Below are 14,790 nucleotides of genomic sequence, written 5' to 3' on the forward strand. Positions count from 1 at the left end.
TGCACTCACTGAATGAGAGTGTAGAAGCCTCCTCTTTAGCCCTATGGACATTTTGCTGCAACAAGCAGGTACCACACAAAATGTAAAAATAACGAACTCTTGTGGCATCTTAAAGAGTAACACATTTATTATGTCACAAGCTTTTGCTCCATGAAACCTTATGCCAATATGTCAGCCTTTACAGTGCCACAAGACCCTTGGTTTCCATAGAGGGAGATTAACATGGCCACCCCTCTAGAAACAAAATAAAGCACAAATAACACCATTAAAACACAAATAACACTTCTAAAAAACCTTACATTATGGAATCAACCTTTTGCATGAAGCTGGGTATCATGCCCTAATCTGTTCAGTTTTGTCATCAGATTCTTGGCTGGTTTTGTTGAAACACCTATCAACGGCTCTGCACTTAGCTAGCCCGGCCAGGATGGCTTGCATAAGCTAACCCAATAATTTCTTGTCTGGCACAGGTCTGCAGCTTGTATTTTTCTCTTTGCATCCCAAATATGATCTAAATGCTACCATTTATCAACTTCCACCCTTCCCTAACAGACATACCAAAACAGATACTATAAGGCAGCCTGCCCACTTGACAGTTTTCAGACTTATTAAAATGCAACATAATAGTCACATTTTAAAAACAACAACGGCAACGGCAACCCTGCAAAGTATTATTTTATCAAAACCCTGTACACTGAAGGAGACCAGAGCAGCATGAATGGAAAACACTACATGTACAAGGTGAGCAAGGAGGACTGAGCATCCCGCCTGCCCTTTCCACCCTCTTCCTCCTCCTCCTTCCTTCTTCCCTCGCTGCTCGGTTGGAATCAGGCGGCTGACAGGGACAACCCCAGCGAAAGCCAGGACTCCGCTGGCCTGCGCAGCCGGCTCCCGCCCCGGCCGGGCTCCCATAGGCGGCAGGCGCTTCCTCCCCCGGCTCAGGGGCGGCGCTGAGTGGCTGAGACGCGCCGCCAGCCCCGGGGAGGAGGAGCGCGAGGAGCAGGAGGCGGAGGCCACGCGCAACCAAGAGAGACGCGCCTGCTAAGTCCTGCCTGGAGTTTGGCTGCTTCCAGGAGCTCCACGGCGGCGGCGGCAGCAGCAGCGGAGCCAGAAGGAGGAGCCAGAGGCACGGCCGCTTGCAGCAGCGGGGCCAGCAGCTGCCCCGCTCCCGGTGGCGGCTCCCCGCACACCCCCCCGCTGCCCTACGGAGCGCGATGGGACGGTGCAACGAGACGGGAGCTCCTGCCCGCCGAGGTGAGTAACTTCCACGGGCAGCAACAGCCACTGGCTGGAGAGACCAGCGCTGCCCCCTCCTCATGCAGCCCGACCTTCTTGTCAGGGATGGTCTCCTGGTCCACCGCACCGTTCTGGTGACAACGTGTTTGGGGCTCCTTTCAGACCAGATCCCATCTCCTCCCCCTCCTCTCCCGCCGCCGCCTTTCACCTCTCTCCGAGGCATTGCGGTTCCAGAGTGTTCCTTCCTTGTGAATGTTGATCTGGCAGAGCTCTAGCTCTCTGCAGTGGGTGCTGCCCTATGCCTCTACCCCGTGACCAGCTGCACTGTCCCCAGGGCGCCTCTCTGTGTCCTTACCTTTCCTGGGTTCAGCTTTGATCTGCTTGCACCTCCGTTCATAGCCTTTTTTTTTTGCCCGCAGGTCTTGTGACACCGACGCCTTCCCTCTCCCTCCTTCAGGCGTTTCTCTCCCAGTTTTTGTCTGCACGCTAACACAGTTTAGCAGGGTCCCCCAGCGCAGTGGAAAAAGAGATGTGGATGGTGGCTGCTTGTTATTAAAGGAGATGAAGTTCTCTCTTTTCCGCCCCTTATTAGATCTAGGGGTGGTTGGATTGGGAATCAGTCCCGATATACCTATAAGAATGGAAGGCCGGGTGATCAGTTGTTTCTCCAAGTTATTTTTTCTATTTATTAATATTTGTTTTAGGTTGGAAGTGAGATTTAGCATTGCTTCTTAGGCTGAGAAAAGATGGTCAACTCTGGCATTTTGAGGGTCTTCCCCAGCTTCTTCATCCTGCTTAACACTGCTCAGTGATAAATCATCACACCACCTTTGATAAACCAACAGCCTTCTGAAGGGACAGTCCTCAAAAAGTTTGTGAGGTGGGTCTCTCTCTGAAGCCACTCTTGGTTGTTATGGCACAAATATGCCCCCGCCTCAGGAGGGTGCCTCTTCAGGAGAAGAGGGTGGGACTCCTGCACCTTTAATAATGGAAGGAACAAATTTCCCTCTTCTACCCAACTATTAAACATGCCTGAGTCCTGTCCTTGTTTTCCGTCTGGCCACCCTACTTCTGGACCAGCTTTGGAGTGTTGAAAGAGATAGATGCCCAGGACCTCCATGTTTTCCAGGTTAAGCACTGCCTTTTCGCTCCCATAATATCCCACAATTAAGGTGAATCTTGTATCCTCTTGCAGACATATAAAGTTCTCTCCTTCCTAGGCTACTCTGCCAGTTTCCTGACATGAACTGAGCCTCTAGCTGAACTCCTGGACTTTATTTTGATAACTGAATACAGTATCTACAAATCTCTCCCTTCCATGACTTGACAAAGCTCAGGGAACAGAATCTGAGAAGTCTGAGATCTATGATTGGGTCACTGGTCTGTTGGTAGCAGAAGGCAAGAGATAATGTAGCATGGGGGACAACAAACCCATGAAACAAGTCGACGAGTCACAAACCAACACCGAACTCTCTTGTGGAATTCTTTTTCAGGCAGGGGTTTAGAAACCACACATGAGTTGAGGTGTCCACCCAAAAGGTTGTAAGCAGGAGCCTGTTGCTTTGTTCAGTCTTTATAGGGCCAGCCTCTGCCCTCAAGCAATGAGCAATTTTAAGACATAGGTGGTGTGTGGGATCTCTGACTGCATATATGTGTAAGAGCCTTATGTCAGGTGGTTAGGGGACCATGGGGTAGGCTACTTGGTGGAGTATGTAAAAGAATGGCCTACAACATAGAATGTATGGGGTGTTAGTGAAGAGGTAGTACCTCTGGTGGGGGACATGTTGTGTTCCTTCTGGGGTAGTTTGTCCACCTTTGGTTCCCACCCAGCACTCAGTTCTCACCTGTGGCTCCTAGAAGCTGTCAGCATGGGACAGCAGCCACACCCTGGGAAATGGCTTTAACTGGCCAGCTAAACCAGGTGAGGGTAGCTGATGGGTCTCAAACCCACTGTGAGGGATCCCCTGCATGTGACGACAGACTCTGGTGGACGAGACCAATAGTGGGTCTGATGGTCAGGAAGACGGTTTCTGCATGTGTTGTAGAGGGAAGTGATGGGCAGATGGGGCTTACCAACCTGGGAAGGCTGCCCATCTAGGAGAAGGAAAACTCTGATTCTAAACCTCCACTGCGTTGAGGGATAACTTTAGGAGAAGAAAAGGCTAAGGCGTAAACCCGGCACAAATCCGGAGTGGAGTCCCTAAGGCGGTTGGATGGCGTCTTATACACCTCCTGCCAGCAACTCCTGCAGCCAAGCTGGTGCCAACTGTATTTCTCTGTTTTCCTTTGAACCACATCAGCAAGGCCCAGAGGGGGCAGATCTTGGCATCTGGGCAGCGCAGGACACATGGCCCAGGCTTGCGCCCCAGGGAGGTCACTTGGGTGCTGCAAATGTAGCAGTTTGACTTCACTCCTGGAGGAGCACTCCATTGTCTCTTGAGACAGATGGATGTCAACAACAACATAAAACTGGGATAAACATGACTGTGGCCATGAGAACTTGCTTTTATGCCAGTGCATAGAAACATAGGTAGCTTCTTTGCACTGAGTCAGACCACTAGCCCACCTAGTGCAAATTTTTTTACACTGGCTGCCAGTCACTCTCCCAGAGTTTCAGATAGGAGCCTTTCCTAGTCCTACCTGGACATGCCAAGCATTGAATCTGGGACCTTCCACATTAAAACCATGTGCTCTGTCACTGAGCTAGGACCCGCAGTAATATATTATACTGGTGTGCAAGGATGAGAAGGAACACGAGTTATTTTACCAAGACAACTTTAAGAAAAGATCCTTCATTCAGATTACTGTGTGCCATTGGCAGAGAGTAAAAATGAGCAGCGTTAATGATGCCAAGATGACTTGATTCAATCCCTTTCTCTTCCTTCTTCCTTACACCTCAGTCTTAGGGAATGGATTTAAAGACAGTGATGCAGCTAGCAACCAACCTTGCTGAAGCTAAACAGGCCTTCACCTTGTCAGGGCCTGGAAGGAAAACTGCCTGGGAAGCCTGTAAAGCACACACTCCTCCCCAGGTTTGGTTCATGGTCTCACCAGGCAAAGGGAAATGTCTCTCTCTGGAAAGATGCTGCCTGGGTAGACAATACTGAGGTGGACAGACCAATCGCCTGGCTTGGTATAATTCAACTTCCTGTGTTCCTAAACATTCCTGTGTTCATGATACTGTTTCCAGAGGGATAGCTCTCTTAGCCAGCTGTAGGAAGAACAACAGAGCCCTGTGTCACCTTGAAGACTAACAGATTTATTATGGCATAAGCTTTTGTGGACTACACCCACTTCATCAGATGTAGGAAGTGCATTTTCATGCATCTGATTAAGTGGACTGTTGTCCATGAAATCATACGGCATAATAAATCCGTTAGTCTTTTGGTGACATAATACTTTTTTTTGTACTTGATGCAGATGAGCCCTAGAAATGTCCTGTCTGGCATATTCAGGCATTTACCTGCTTTGCTGCTGGATCATGACCCCAGTGATGCAGTTAGGTCATTTTGGACTCTGGGCCTAAGGGTCTTACTTGGGGCCCCTTCTTTAGATGGCAATCTGGATTTGTTTTACTTCAAACTCTGCTAAGTCAGCCTTACTGTTCTGCCTGTCTCCCTCCCCACTGCCTCAGTTCACTGGAGTTCTGGACCCCAAAGTCTAGCCTTGAGAGCATCACTGTGTTGCTCTCTTGTGATTGATGAGGATCCCTGGACCTTTTTGCCCCTGTGTTCTTTCTGCATAGGAGTCACTAGTAAAATATAAAACCTAGTTGTTGTTCCCCAGAGGCATGGCTCTGTATTCTTGAGTTTAATTCCATTTTATATCGCTCCAGTTCCTAAGGTCATCTGTTTCATCCTTCCTACCTTTGGAGCTTTTCTCTCTGTTATCTCTGCACCTTCCCTCCCACAAGGGCATTGGTGAAAAAAAATGGAATAAAACAGGATCCCCCAGAAGCCCCACTAATGGTTTCTCATTTTCCTGGTGACAGTTGTGATCCAGCAAGGTTGGGAGGGTCACGTGTTTCTCACCCTGTGCTAACTTAAAAGTTTACTTTTGTAAAGGTAAATGTGCTTACGTCCATTAGAAGGATGGTTCGTTTAGCTCAGGCATCCCCAACCTTTGGTCTTCCAGATGTTTTGGACTACAATTCCCATCATCCCTGCCCACTGGTCCTGTTAGCTAGGGATCATGGGAGTTGTAGGCCAAAACGTCTGGAGGGCCTCAAGTTGGGGATGCCTGGTTTAGTTCCACATTCTTTCTAGCACTACTAGCCCTGCTAATGTCTGGGGAGGGGTAGGAACGCGACAGCTGAGAGATGATAATGACACCAGACTCTTGTTTGACGTTGGGTGTGCTACCTCTGAATGAGGAACTTTTTACTTTGGACCTTTGCATCCCGTAGCTGCTGGATCCATGCACTTGTCTCATTGATGTTTAAAGTCAGTTATGCAAGTTGTAATTGCAACAATACCACAAAATGTTGTGATTACAACTTGCACAAATGAGTTGTGTGTGTGTGCGCGCACGCGCGTACACACGCTTCCATTTGTCCTGGGGCTGCTTCTCTTGGGTTTTTGTGGATGACTGAGTTTTTTTCTCCCTGCCTCTCAAAATTATTATCCCCTTATACAAGCATTTTGAATTGAGCATGAATGTATAAGCCTCAGTCGTGACCTTTTTAAAAAAGCTGAACTTCTTGCATTCTTCACTGTTAAAATAATTTCCCAAATGCATGTTTTCTGGTTGACGGATAACATGGGGTGCAGGGTTACTTGCAGAGGAGAAATGGCTGGTGGAAGGGGGCAAGTGTACTTAGCCCTTCTCCTGAGATTCTGCTAGGATTCTTTCCTATCCCAATGGATGGACTTATCCACTAGTATTGGAGTCCAGTTGAATCAAATTAAAGGAACAAATGGCCAGGCTGTAGAGTTGAAGGGGAGACTTGGTGGGTGGGGAAGGGTTAAGCACCCCTTCCCACCAGCTGATTATTACCTGCCAGTAGCCCTTTGTGCATCCCTGTGTTGGTGTTACACAGCAAACAGAGGGTTCAGAATCCCTTGTTTGCTGCATAATGTTTGATTATACCCCTAAGCAAAGGAATGGTTGTAACTCTCCCATGGTATTAATGGTGCAGAATTTCACTATCCCGTTGCCTTTGAAATTGCACGCTGCTCTTGTTTAAACTTACCTGTCATTATCAGAGGCTAAGTATGGTTATTAAGCCAAAATAGTCGGTTTGTGGATGTTGCTTATGTATGGAAGACTGTGTACATAAGTATTTTTCCCCCCTTGGAGACTGAAACGTTGTTGTGTTCCCCTGATGCTGTTCTATAAAAGGGCTCTAACGTGAAAAGGAATGGAATTGCTGAGTGTGGGTGGAAGAAAGAACAGCTGCAAATGAGCCCCTGTTACAGGAGCTGGATTCAGGTTGTGTGTGTTGCAGCCCTGCCAAAGAAAACCATAGCTGTGTCTAAACTTCTCCGGGGCACATCAGAACAGACAGTTAGTTACTTGGAAACTCAAGTCTGGAAGTGTGTGCCTTAAAGAACGATTTTGCAATCTCTCTTGGGCACTTTTTGCTTTTTCAAGCCACCGTATAACTTTATGCTCCTGCTTTTATTGAGAAGGCAGGGAAATCACGTGGGATTAAAGGAGATGTTAGAATTGCTATTCGACTGAAAATAAAATTTGTAGGCAGTGTGGTGTAGTGGTTAGAGTGCTGGGCCACAACAGTGGAGACCCAGGTTCAAATCCCCCCCCAGTCATGAAGTTCACTGAGTGACCTGGAAGCAGTTGTCATCTCCCAGCCTAACCAGTGCAACTGGGCAGTTTTAGACCAGGGATGAGAAGCCTGTTGGACTACAACTCCCATCATTGCCAAGCCTTGTCCATGCTGCCTGGGGCTGACAGGAGTTGGAATCCAACAGCACGTGGTGGACCATAGGTTCCCCATCTCATAAGAATGTGAAAAGAACCTGCTGGATACGGCCAATGGCCCATCTAGTCAAGCATGCTGTTCTTACAGTAGCCAGAGCACTCTTTCCTCCAGCAGCTGAGATTCAGAAGCATCACTGTCTCTGACTGTGCATAACCATCATGGCAAACAGCCATCAATAGCTATGTTTCAGACTCTGGACTTAATGGACTTAAAGCCCCCTACTTCTCTTTAGATCAGCTTTTCCCAAACTTGGGTCTCCAGTTGTTTTCGAACTACAGTTGCCATCATCCTTGACCACTGGTCTTGCGAGCTAGGGATGATGGCAGTTGTAGTCCAGAAACAGCTGGAGGCCCAAGTTTAGGAAACAGTGCTTTAGATGGTAATGTTAACTCAAAACGTGGTGAGCCAGACCTGCTGTGCATCTGCTCATTTGGCAGAGGGATGCCATGAACGTCTTAAGTCCTCTGCTGACAGCATAAGCACCTACCTTGTAGGGCAGTTGTAAGGATACAAGCAGTGGAAGAGGACCTTTGGATTTGTTAGCTGCCCTGAGATTACTTGTGCCAAAGGGTGGGATTAAAATTGCATCAATAAATAAAAACTAGTCAGCACATGAATTATTTCAGACGTGGTATGGGCAGATACAAGCCTGCCCTCTTTGATCCACCCCCCTTCTCTTCTCCCATTTTCTAATGCATGCTCAGTGCTATTTGATTGTTTGCTTTTGTAGAAATCCGCTATTAAGTACTTCTGAGCTTCCTTTAATTCCTTTTTTAATTACATTATATTGTGAGCTTAGTGTTTTTCTTTTGTACGCAGTAAAAAAAAAATCTGTTATGGATTAGCTGAAGGTATGTTTGACAATCTGCTTCTGAAAATGATTTCCTAAATTATAAAGTGCACTTAACCTTTTGTTGTCGTTTGTTCAGAAGGGAAACTGTTCCTGGCCAGACCTTCATTCCATCCCTTTAAACAAGCAATGTGGCCAATGTGAATTCCTGATTCTTCCTGACTTGTTGATGTTTTACACTTCCTAAGCATACAATCAGACAGGAGATCAAGAGGGCTTAGGAAACGAACATCAGATGGGGGTTGAGCTGCTGTCCCAGTAAAGATGCTTGTGCCATATGCTGCTCTGACTTTGTGGAAACAAATTCCCTTCCGATAGAAAAGAAGTGCATGAAATATTAGCATGACAGAAAATTTCTGTTGCAGGTCTTTGCCCTCCTCCTCTGAGGCTTGTTCTTTGCCGCTCCAGAGGACAGGATTCTTCATCTCAGGGTGATGGGTTCAAGCCTCACATTGGGCAAAAGATTCCTGCATTGCAGAGGGTTGGGCTAGATGACCCTCGTGGTCCCTTCCAATTCTACAATTCTATGATAAGCCAATCAATCAGTTAATCAAGTTGATTGCCGCTGTAGATAATAATGACGATGATGATGATGATAGCAGCTCAGTAGTAGATCACAAAGGACACGGGTGGCGCTGTGGGTTAAACCACAGAGCCTAGGACTTGCCGATCAGAAGGTTGGCAGTTCGAATCCCCGCGATGGAGAGAGCTCCCGTTGCTCAGTCCCTGCTCCTGCCAACCTAGCAGTTCAAAAGCACGTCAAAGTGCAAGTAGATAAATAGGTACCACTCCAGCGGGAAGGTAAACGGCGTTTCTGTGTGCTGCTCTGGTTTGCCAGAAGCGGCTTAGTCATGCTGGCCACATGACTCGGAAGCTGTACGGCGGCTCCCTCGGCCAATAAAGCGAGATGAGCACCGCAACCCCAGAGTCGGCCACAACTGGACCTAATGGCCAGGGGTCCCTTTACCTTTACCTAGTAGATCACATGCTTTGTGTGCAATGGGCCCCAGGTGTTATCACCTTCCCTTCCAGGTAGGGCTGTCTGAAACACTGGAGAACGGCTGCCGGCCAGTGTTGACAGTACTGAGCTAGATGGACCTGTGGCTTGGTTACAAGGCAGCTTCCTGAGCCCTGTTGCCAGGGGCGGATGGGAGTTGTGGTCTAAAAACATCAGGAGAGCACCAGGTTGGCAAAGGTTGCTCTAGACTCACATACAAGAAGGCTCCTATCTCCAGCCTTTTACCAATTAATATGGCAGCACATTCATTGAAGTTAATGCATTGGAGCCTTTTAGCCCCCAGCATGTTGAAAGTGGGCATATGGGTGTGCATGCAAAGCGTTAGGGGAAATCTCGCAAAACAAGCAGCCTGTTTTCGGCACTTGAATCAGCAGCAACTTTTGGGCCAGGGAGTTACGGTTTCTTTTAGGAGTGATTCCTATGCCAGCCCTGGGAATTGCTGTGAGCGAGGCTACTTAAAAAATTGGTGTGGAAAGCAAAGTTCTGAATCAGCCTGGCGACTCTTGGTTAGGATATTTAAAAGTATCACTGAATTCAATTTTTAGCAGTTTAGTAAGATATAATTGATGCTCATGCCTCTTGATTCCCTTATTAAATGACTGGTATTTGTTGTGTATAAATTATAGCCCCTTGCAAATTTGAAAATTAAATAATTTCAAATGCCATTAATTACAAGCTGTAAATGTTAGGTCATAATGTGAAAGCAACTAGTAATGTTTTAATGTGTGCTGATTTGGGATCTAACCTTGCAAGCATTCATATAATTAACTTAAAATGTGAATATTTCCATAAGAGCCCATACAACGACTACACTTTTCTGTCAAATTAGGATTGTATAAATGTTTCAAAGATGGAGCACATGGATATAGTGTGGCTGCTTTATTGCTTTGCATTTTCCATTGAAACATAAAATATTTTCACCTGGATCATTAGCTTAGCTGAATAATGAACAAATCCTCTAGATCCTTTTTGTCATTTAATACTTTGCTTTTTGCAATATTTGTTCCAGTAAAGGTTTAATTCTGCAAATAAGCAATGTGGCACATGAATAACTTTTCGCAATTGTACAGCTTGCTTTTTTGGGAGGAAGTGGGGGTACAGCAAAGGTGCACGAGTGGCAAAGATAACTTGAGATCCCTGGACCTTAAAGAACATTCAAGGCCCAGGGATTGTCAGGGACCGCTGGTCTCTGATTGGCGGTGCTTGCAAGCCTCACTTTGTCAAGGAACAGCATCATTACCTGTCCCAAACCTGACATCACATGTGACTTCAGGTGTCCGTCAGCTGGGCATAGGTTGGGGAGATGGCCAGGTGGATCTAGTGAGGCCTGTTGGCCAGAGTTTTCCCTCTGCTCCTTTGTAGGAAGTGTTCAACATCATCAGCTTAATTTCATGAAGCACCAAATCTTGTTATAGAAATCCAGGTAACATGAGAAGGGCGCCATCTGACTCACATACAGATTGTTAGTTTAGAGCAGGTGAGTGGTTAAAACTGCACCGTTGAGGAGTGCCTAACACTTCCCATGAGCTTCCTCTGATGGTTTCCAGTAAAAAAAAAGATTCAGGAGAAAGCACCCCTTTCTTCACTTTTTTTGTCCAGCTGGTGATACAGAATAGATGCCCACCTGATTTTCACTCAGCAGTAGTATGGTAGCCACAGGCAGTATTTTTTGTTTAAAAATGAGGTACCTCATATCTTGATAAAAGTACTGCGTAAATCTGTAGAGACTGCATGTCTCTCAAGAAGTCCAACTCCCTTTGAGGTCTAGGTACTTCCTGCTCCAAGTCCTTGCATTAGCAAAGTAGAAATGGTGGTAGCTATTAGCAGGAGCTATTAGCTGCCCTGATCTTTTTGAATGAGCTCCTGAAGGTGATGGCATCAGTTCACCCCTTTTGAATTTTCTGGATCGGATGCAAAGTACATCTTTTTAATATTTCCTTTGGGATCTGTTATAGATTATGATCTTTAAGCTGTTTGCTATTTTGGTGTAAGCTTTTATGAATTTTTAACTTCTTCTTTTTAAATAGCTCTTACTGCTTGGATTGTTTTTATTGTGGCGAGCTGCTTAAGCCATCTCCAACACAGGGTGAAGTGTGTGATACAGGAGTGCAATAAATAAACGGCACCAGGTTGAAAAAGCCTACATGGATTGGCAGCGACTTTCCAGGGTCTCAGGCAGAAGGGTCTTTCCCCACCCTACCTGGAGGTGCCAAGGATTGAACCTGGGTCCTTCTGCATGTAAGCAGAGGGGCAAGCAACACCAGTCACTACTAGACCCTGCACCAAAAAGAATGCTGGGTGTGAAGCAGCCAAGCTCCATCAATTGGACCCAAAGAAGGCAGTCCATCCTAGTTAGACGCTAATCCTCTCCAGAATGGACTGAATTTAAGAAAAACACTGACACCAGTGGGAAGACATCAGGCATCCTCATCCAAGCTACCGTATTGGCCCGAATATAAGCCGCACCCGCAAATAAGCCACACCTTTAAAATTTGGCTGCTTGGGGGAGGCTTGGGAGCCGCAGATGGGACAGGACGGGCGCCGTTGCCCCATGCTCCTGGACTGCTCTCTCCCATTACCCATCTCTTGCATCCGGGGTTCGTGCTCACTTAACTAATGATAAAGCCGAATTTTACACATGAAGAGCTGGCTGTTCTGCAGATTTACTTTTATAACTAGGATTATATTTCATTGTGACAGTTGAGCACATCTACACATTAATTTTATATCCTTATTAAGGTGACTTAAAGCTAAAGTTGGAAACAGTAACTTGGTGTTCTTAATGTGCAATTTTTTTAAAATAGTGAGATTTATGGAACTTTGAATGTTAAACGTGTCAGAGAAAAGTTATTTTCAGGGAGGGAGGGAGGAATAATAATCTACAATTAGCAGCACCGGCTGTTATTCAGTATATGTTAAATGTTTACCCACAGGCTGCTGCAGAGAATCTGCGCAATAGAACCCATGCAGTCTAAAAGGTTAGAAAAGGACTGGGAAAATATCCAGGTAAAAATATTTGGTGTATAAAACCAGACCAGTGAGAAGTATGTCCTGGGTAGGCTTCCAAGGGCCAGATAGATAAGCTTGGAGGGCCACATTTGGCCCCCAGGCCTGAGATTCCCCACTTATGGGTTGGAGTGTCAGGCATAACAACAACAACGACAATTTTGTACCCTTCCCATCAGACTGGGTTGCCTCAGCTACTCTGGGTGGCTTCCAACAGAATATAAGAAAACTTAAGAAAACATCAAACATTAAAAGCTTCCCAATACAGGGCTTCAGATGTCTATGGAGTATCTTATAACTGTTTATCTCTTTGACATCTGACAGGATGGTGAGTGCCACATCCAAGAAGGCCTTTTGCCCTGTAACTTCATTTCTCACAACGAGGGAACCACCAGAAGGCCCTTGGGGCTGGACCTCAGTGTTCAGGCTGGACAGTGGTGGTGGAGATACTCCTTCAGGTATTCAGGCATATATCCACTTGGCCATTGAGCTCACTGAGTGGCGTTCGCTGTCTCGTAGCTTAGAGGTACTGCAGGGTGGTGGTGTGGGTGGACTAATGGAGAGGGGGAATGTACCATAACTCACATTGGGAGCTCCTTGAAGGAAAAGTGGACTATAAAGAAATTAGATGTCAGCACTGAAAGTCCTTGAGCCAAACTGGGACCTTGGAATTCTGGGAATCGAATCTACACCTACTAAGAGATTTGAAAATAGATCTGAATTGCCAGTGGCTATGGCAAGGAAGGGGGCATTTTTCAGCCTAAGGACCGCATTTCCTCATGATTAACCTTCTGTGGGCCATCACTGGACATAGCCAATGCCAAAAGTGGTTGGGGCCAGCTACACATACTGTCTGTTAACCCCCCCCCTCACATATAACACCCACATGTACCCACTCATATTTTCATTTTGCTCCACCCTGTCTCAAACTTGTTTACTTAGAAGTAAGTTCCATTGATCGGAGTGAGAAATGGTTCCAGAGAATTGTTTTTAGGATTGCTGCCTAATGTACATTTTTTAATAGCCATAATTGCTAGTGCATTAAACTGAACCATTACCTCCCAAGAGCTGTACAAATCTACTTAAATCAATGTCAGGATGTCTGATGCATCTCGGCGTACTTCTGAGGGGAGAATAATGCTGATCTAAGAACTATTACACTCAATAACATTGCGTGAAGAGAGGCATTCCAAGTTTTCCATCTTTGGGCCATTGACATGGTTGTTTTAATAATATGTAGATCATGCTTGTACTTCAATACCAGACTGACAATTTCTAAAACTCTTACAGGACAGTATCGCCCTTTAAATTATTTTGCCTAGGAGGTGGCTATTAACTGTTCCTGTATAGTAATATGTCTTTTTTGTGTGTGTAGTTAAAAACAGAATTTCTAAAGGCCACTATTTTTATGTACTGACTATGTAATCCTGTCCATGTTTGTTCAGAAGTAAGCCCCATTGAGGTCAGTGACGCCCAGGTAATTGGGTATAGAATTGCAGCTTGAGAGCAAAATCCTCAAATTCTCTGCATTGTGATTAGCAGGATTTTACCACCGCAGTGTCTCAGGGGCATACTACAGTGCCCTCCGCTGCTCTGCTTAGTTGCAATGGGACTATTGCAGGGGATCTTCCCGAAGATTGCACTCCAGAGCTGACAGCTGTTTGAAGTGCATTTCCTTAAGGTAGGGTTCTCATTGTGGGATCTAAAGCTGTCAGTCAAGTCCAACATTCCGAGAGAGAACTAACTGCCTCTATGTGGCAGGCAGTTTTGTCAGTTGGTCTGTTGGTCGGTTGCTGCAAGGAGTGTTAACTGGTATTTGCTCAGATGCAGTCTTCTCATGACTCACTACGATCTAGTACAGTGGTACCTCGGGTTACATACGCTTCAGGTTACAGACTCCGCTAACCCAGAAATATTACCTCTGGTTAAGAACTTTGCTTCAGGATGAGGACAGAAATAGTGCTCTGGAGGCGCGGCGGCAGCGGGAGGCCCCATTAGCTAAAGTGGTGCTTCAGGTTAAGAACAGTTTCAGGTTAAGAACAGACCTCCAGAACGAATTAGTACTTAACCCGAGGTACCACTGTATATAGTTTATCTGTTATGTAACCTAAGCCTGCCTTCAGGAACAACTCTGTAAACCTGAATGATAGTAAAGTAGTTTATGTTAATATGATTCAGATTCATGTGTGTTTTCTTTTAGAGGGACAGAAAGGGATTATCAACCAGGAAGGTATAATTATTGAAAAGACTGTTTTAATGAAATTAAAGAAGCAGTAGGATCAGAAATTGAAATCACAGATGGAAATATTGTCCAAGTGAGAGGGGCTGGTTCTGTGAATTTGAAATTTAATGTAGAAAATCAAATTCACAGAACCAACCCCTCTCGCTTGGACAATATTTCCATATTTCAGTTTTGGATCCTACTGCTTCACTCATTGTGTTTGACCAGATCCACACCACAATGTTGCAGATTAACACTTTTCTTATTGATTTTGGTGTGTAACAGGCTGAGAGTAGAAGCAAATTAAATGGTCTGTTGAGCTCAACAGTGACTATTAAAATAAATAGTACCAAAACTTGAGGTTGATTACTTGGTGGGGCCCAATTTTAATCAGTTGGGATGGAAGAACATATTTGTCCATTGTTTGTGGCTACTTTGGCTTTGGTGTGTTACTGTAGTGCGGAACAAAAAAATAACATGTTAAAGATGGCTATTTATCATCTTTTTAATAGAATTGA

The 14,790-nt window shown here is 45.6% G+C and overlaps 1 protein-coding gene across 4 annotated transcripts in view; it reads left to right on the forward strand.

Moving 5' to 3' along the window:
- The first annotated feature begins 858 nt into the window (after positions 1-858).
- LNX2 (ligand of numb-protein X 2) overlaps positions 859-14,790 on the forward strand; it is a 73,261-nt gene continuing 59,329 nt past the window's right edge. The window contains exon 1 of one of the 4 annotated variants that reach the window (XM_083498906.1): positions 859-1,254. The gene's annotated coding sequence lies outside the window, so the exon portion shown is untranslated. The remainder of the gene's footprint in view (positions 1,255-14,790) is intronic. The other 3 variants (XM_083498907.1, XR_014525074.1, XM_083498908.1) reach the window with 3 other exon arrangements.

This window comes from Podarcis liolepis (genome assembly GCF_965112155.1).
Source record: "Podarcis liolepis genome assembly, chromosome: 4".
In the NCBI taxonomy this organism is placed as follows: domain Eukaryota; kingdom Metazoa; phylum Chordata; class Lepidosauria; order Squamata; family Lacertidae; genus Podarcis; species Podarcis liolepis.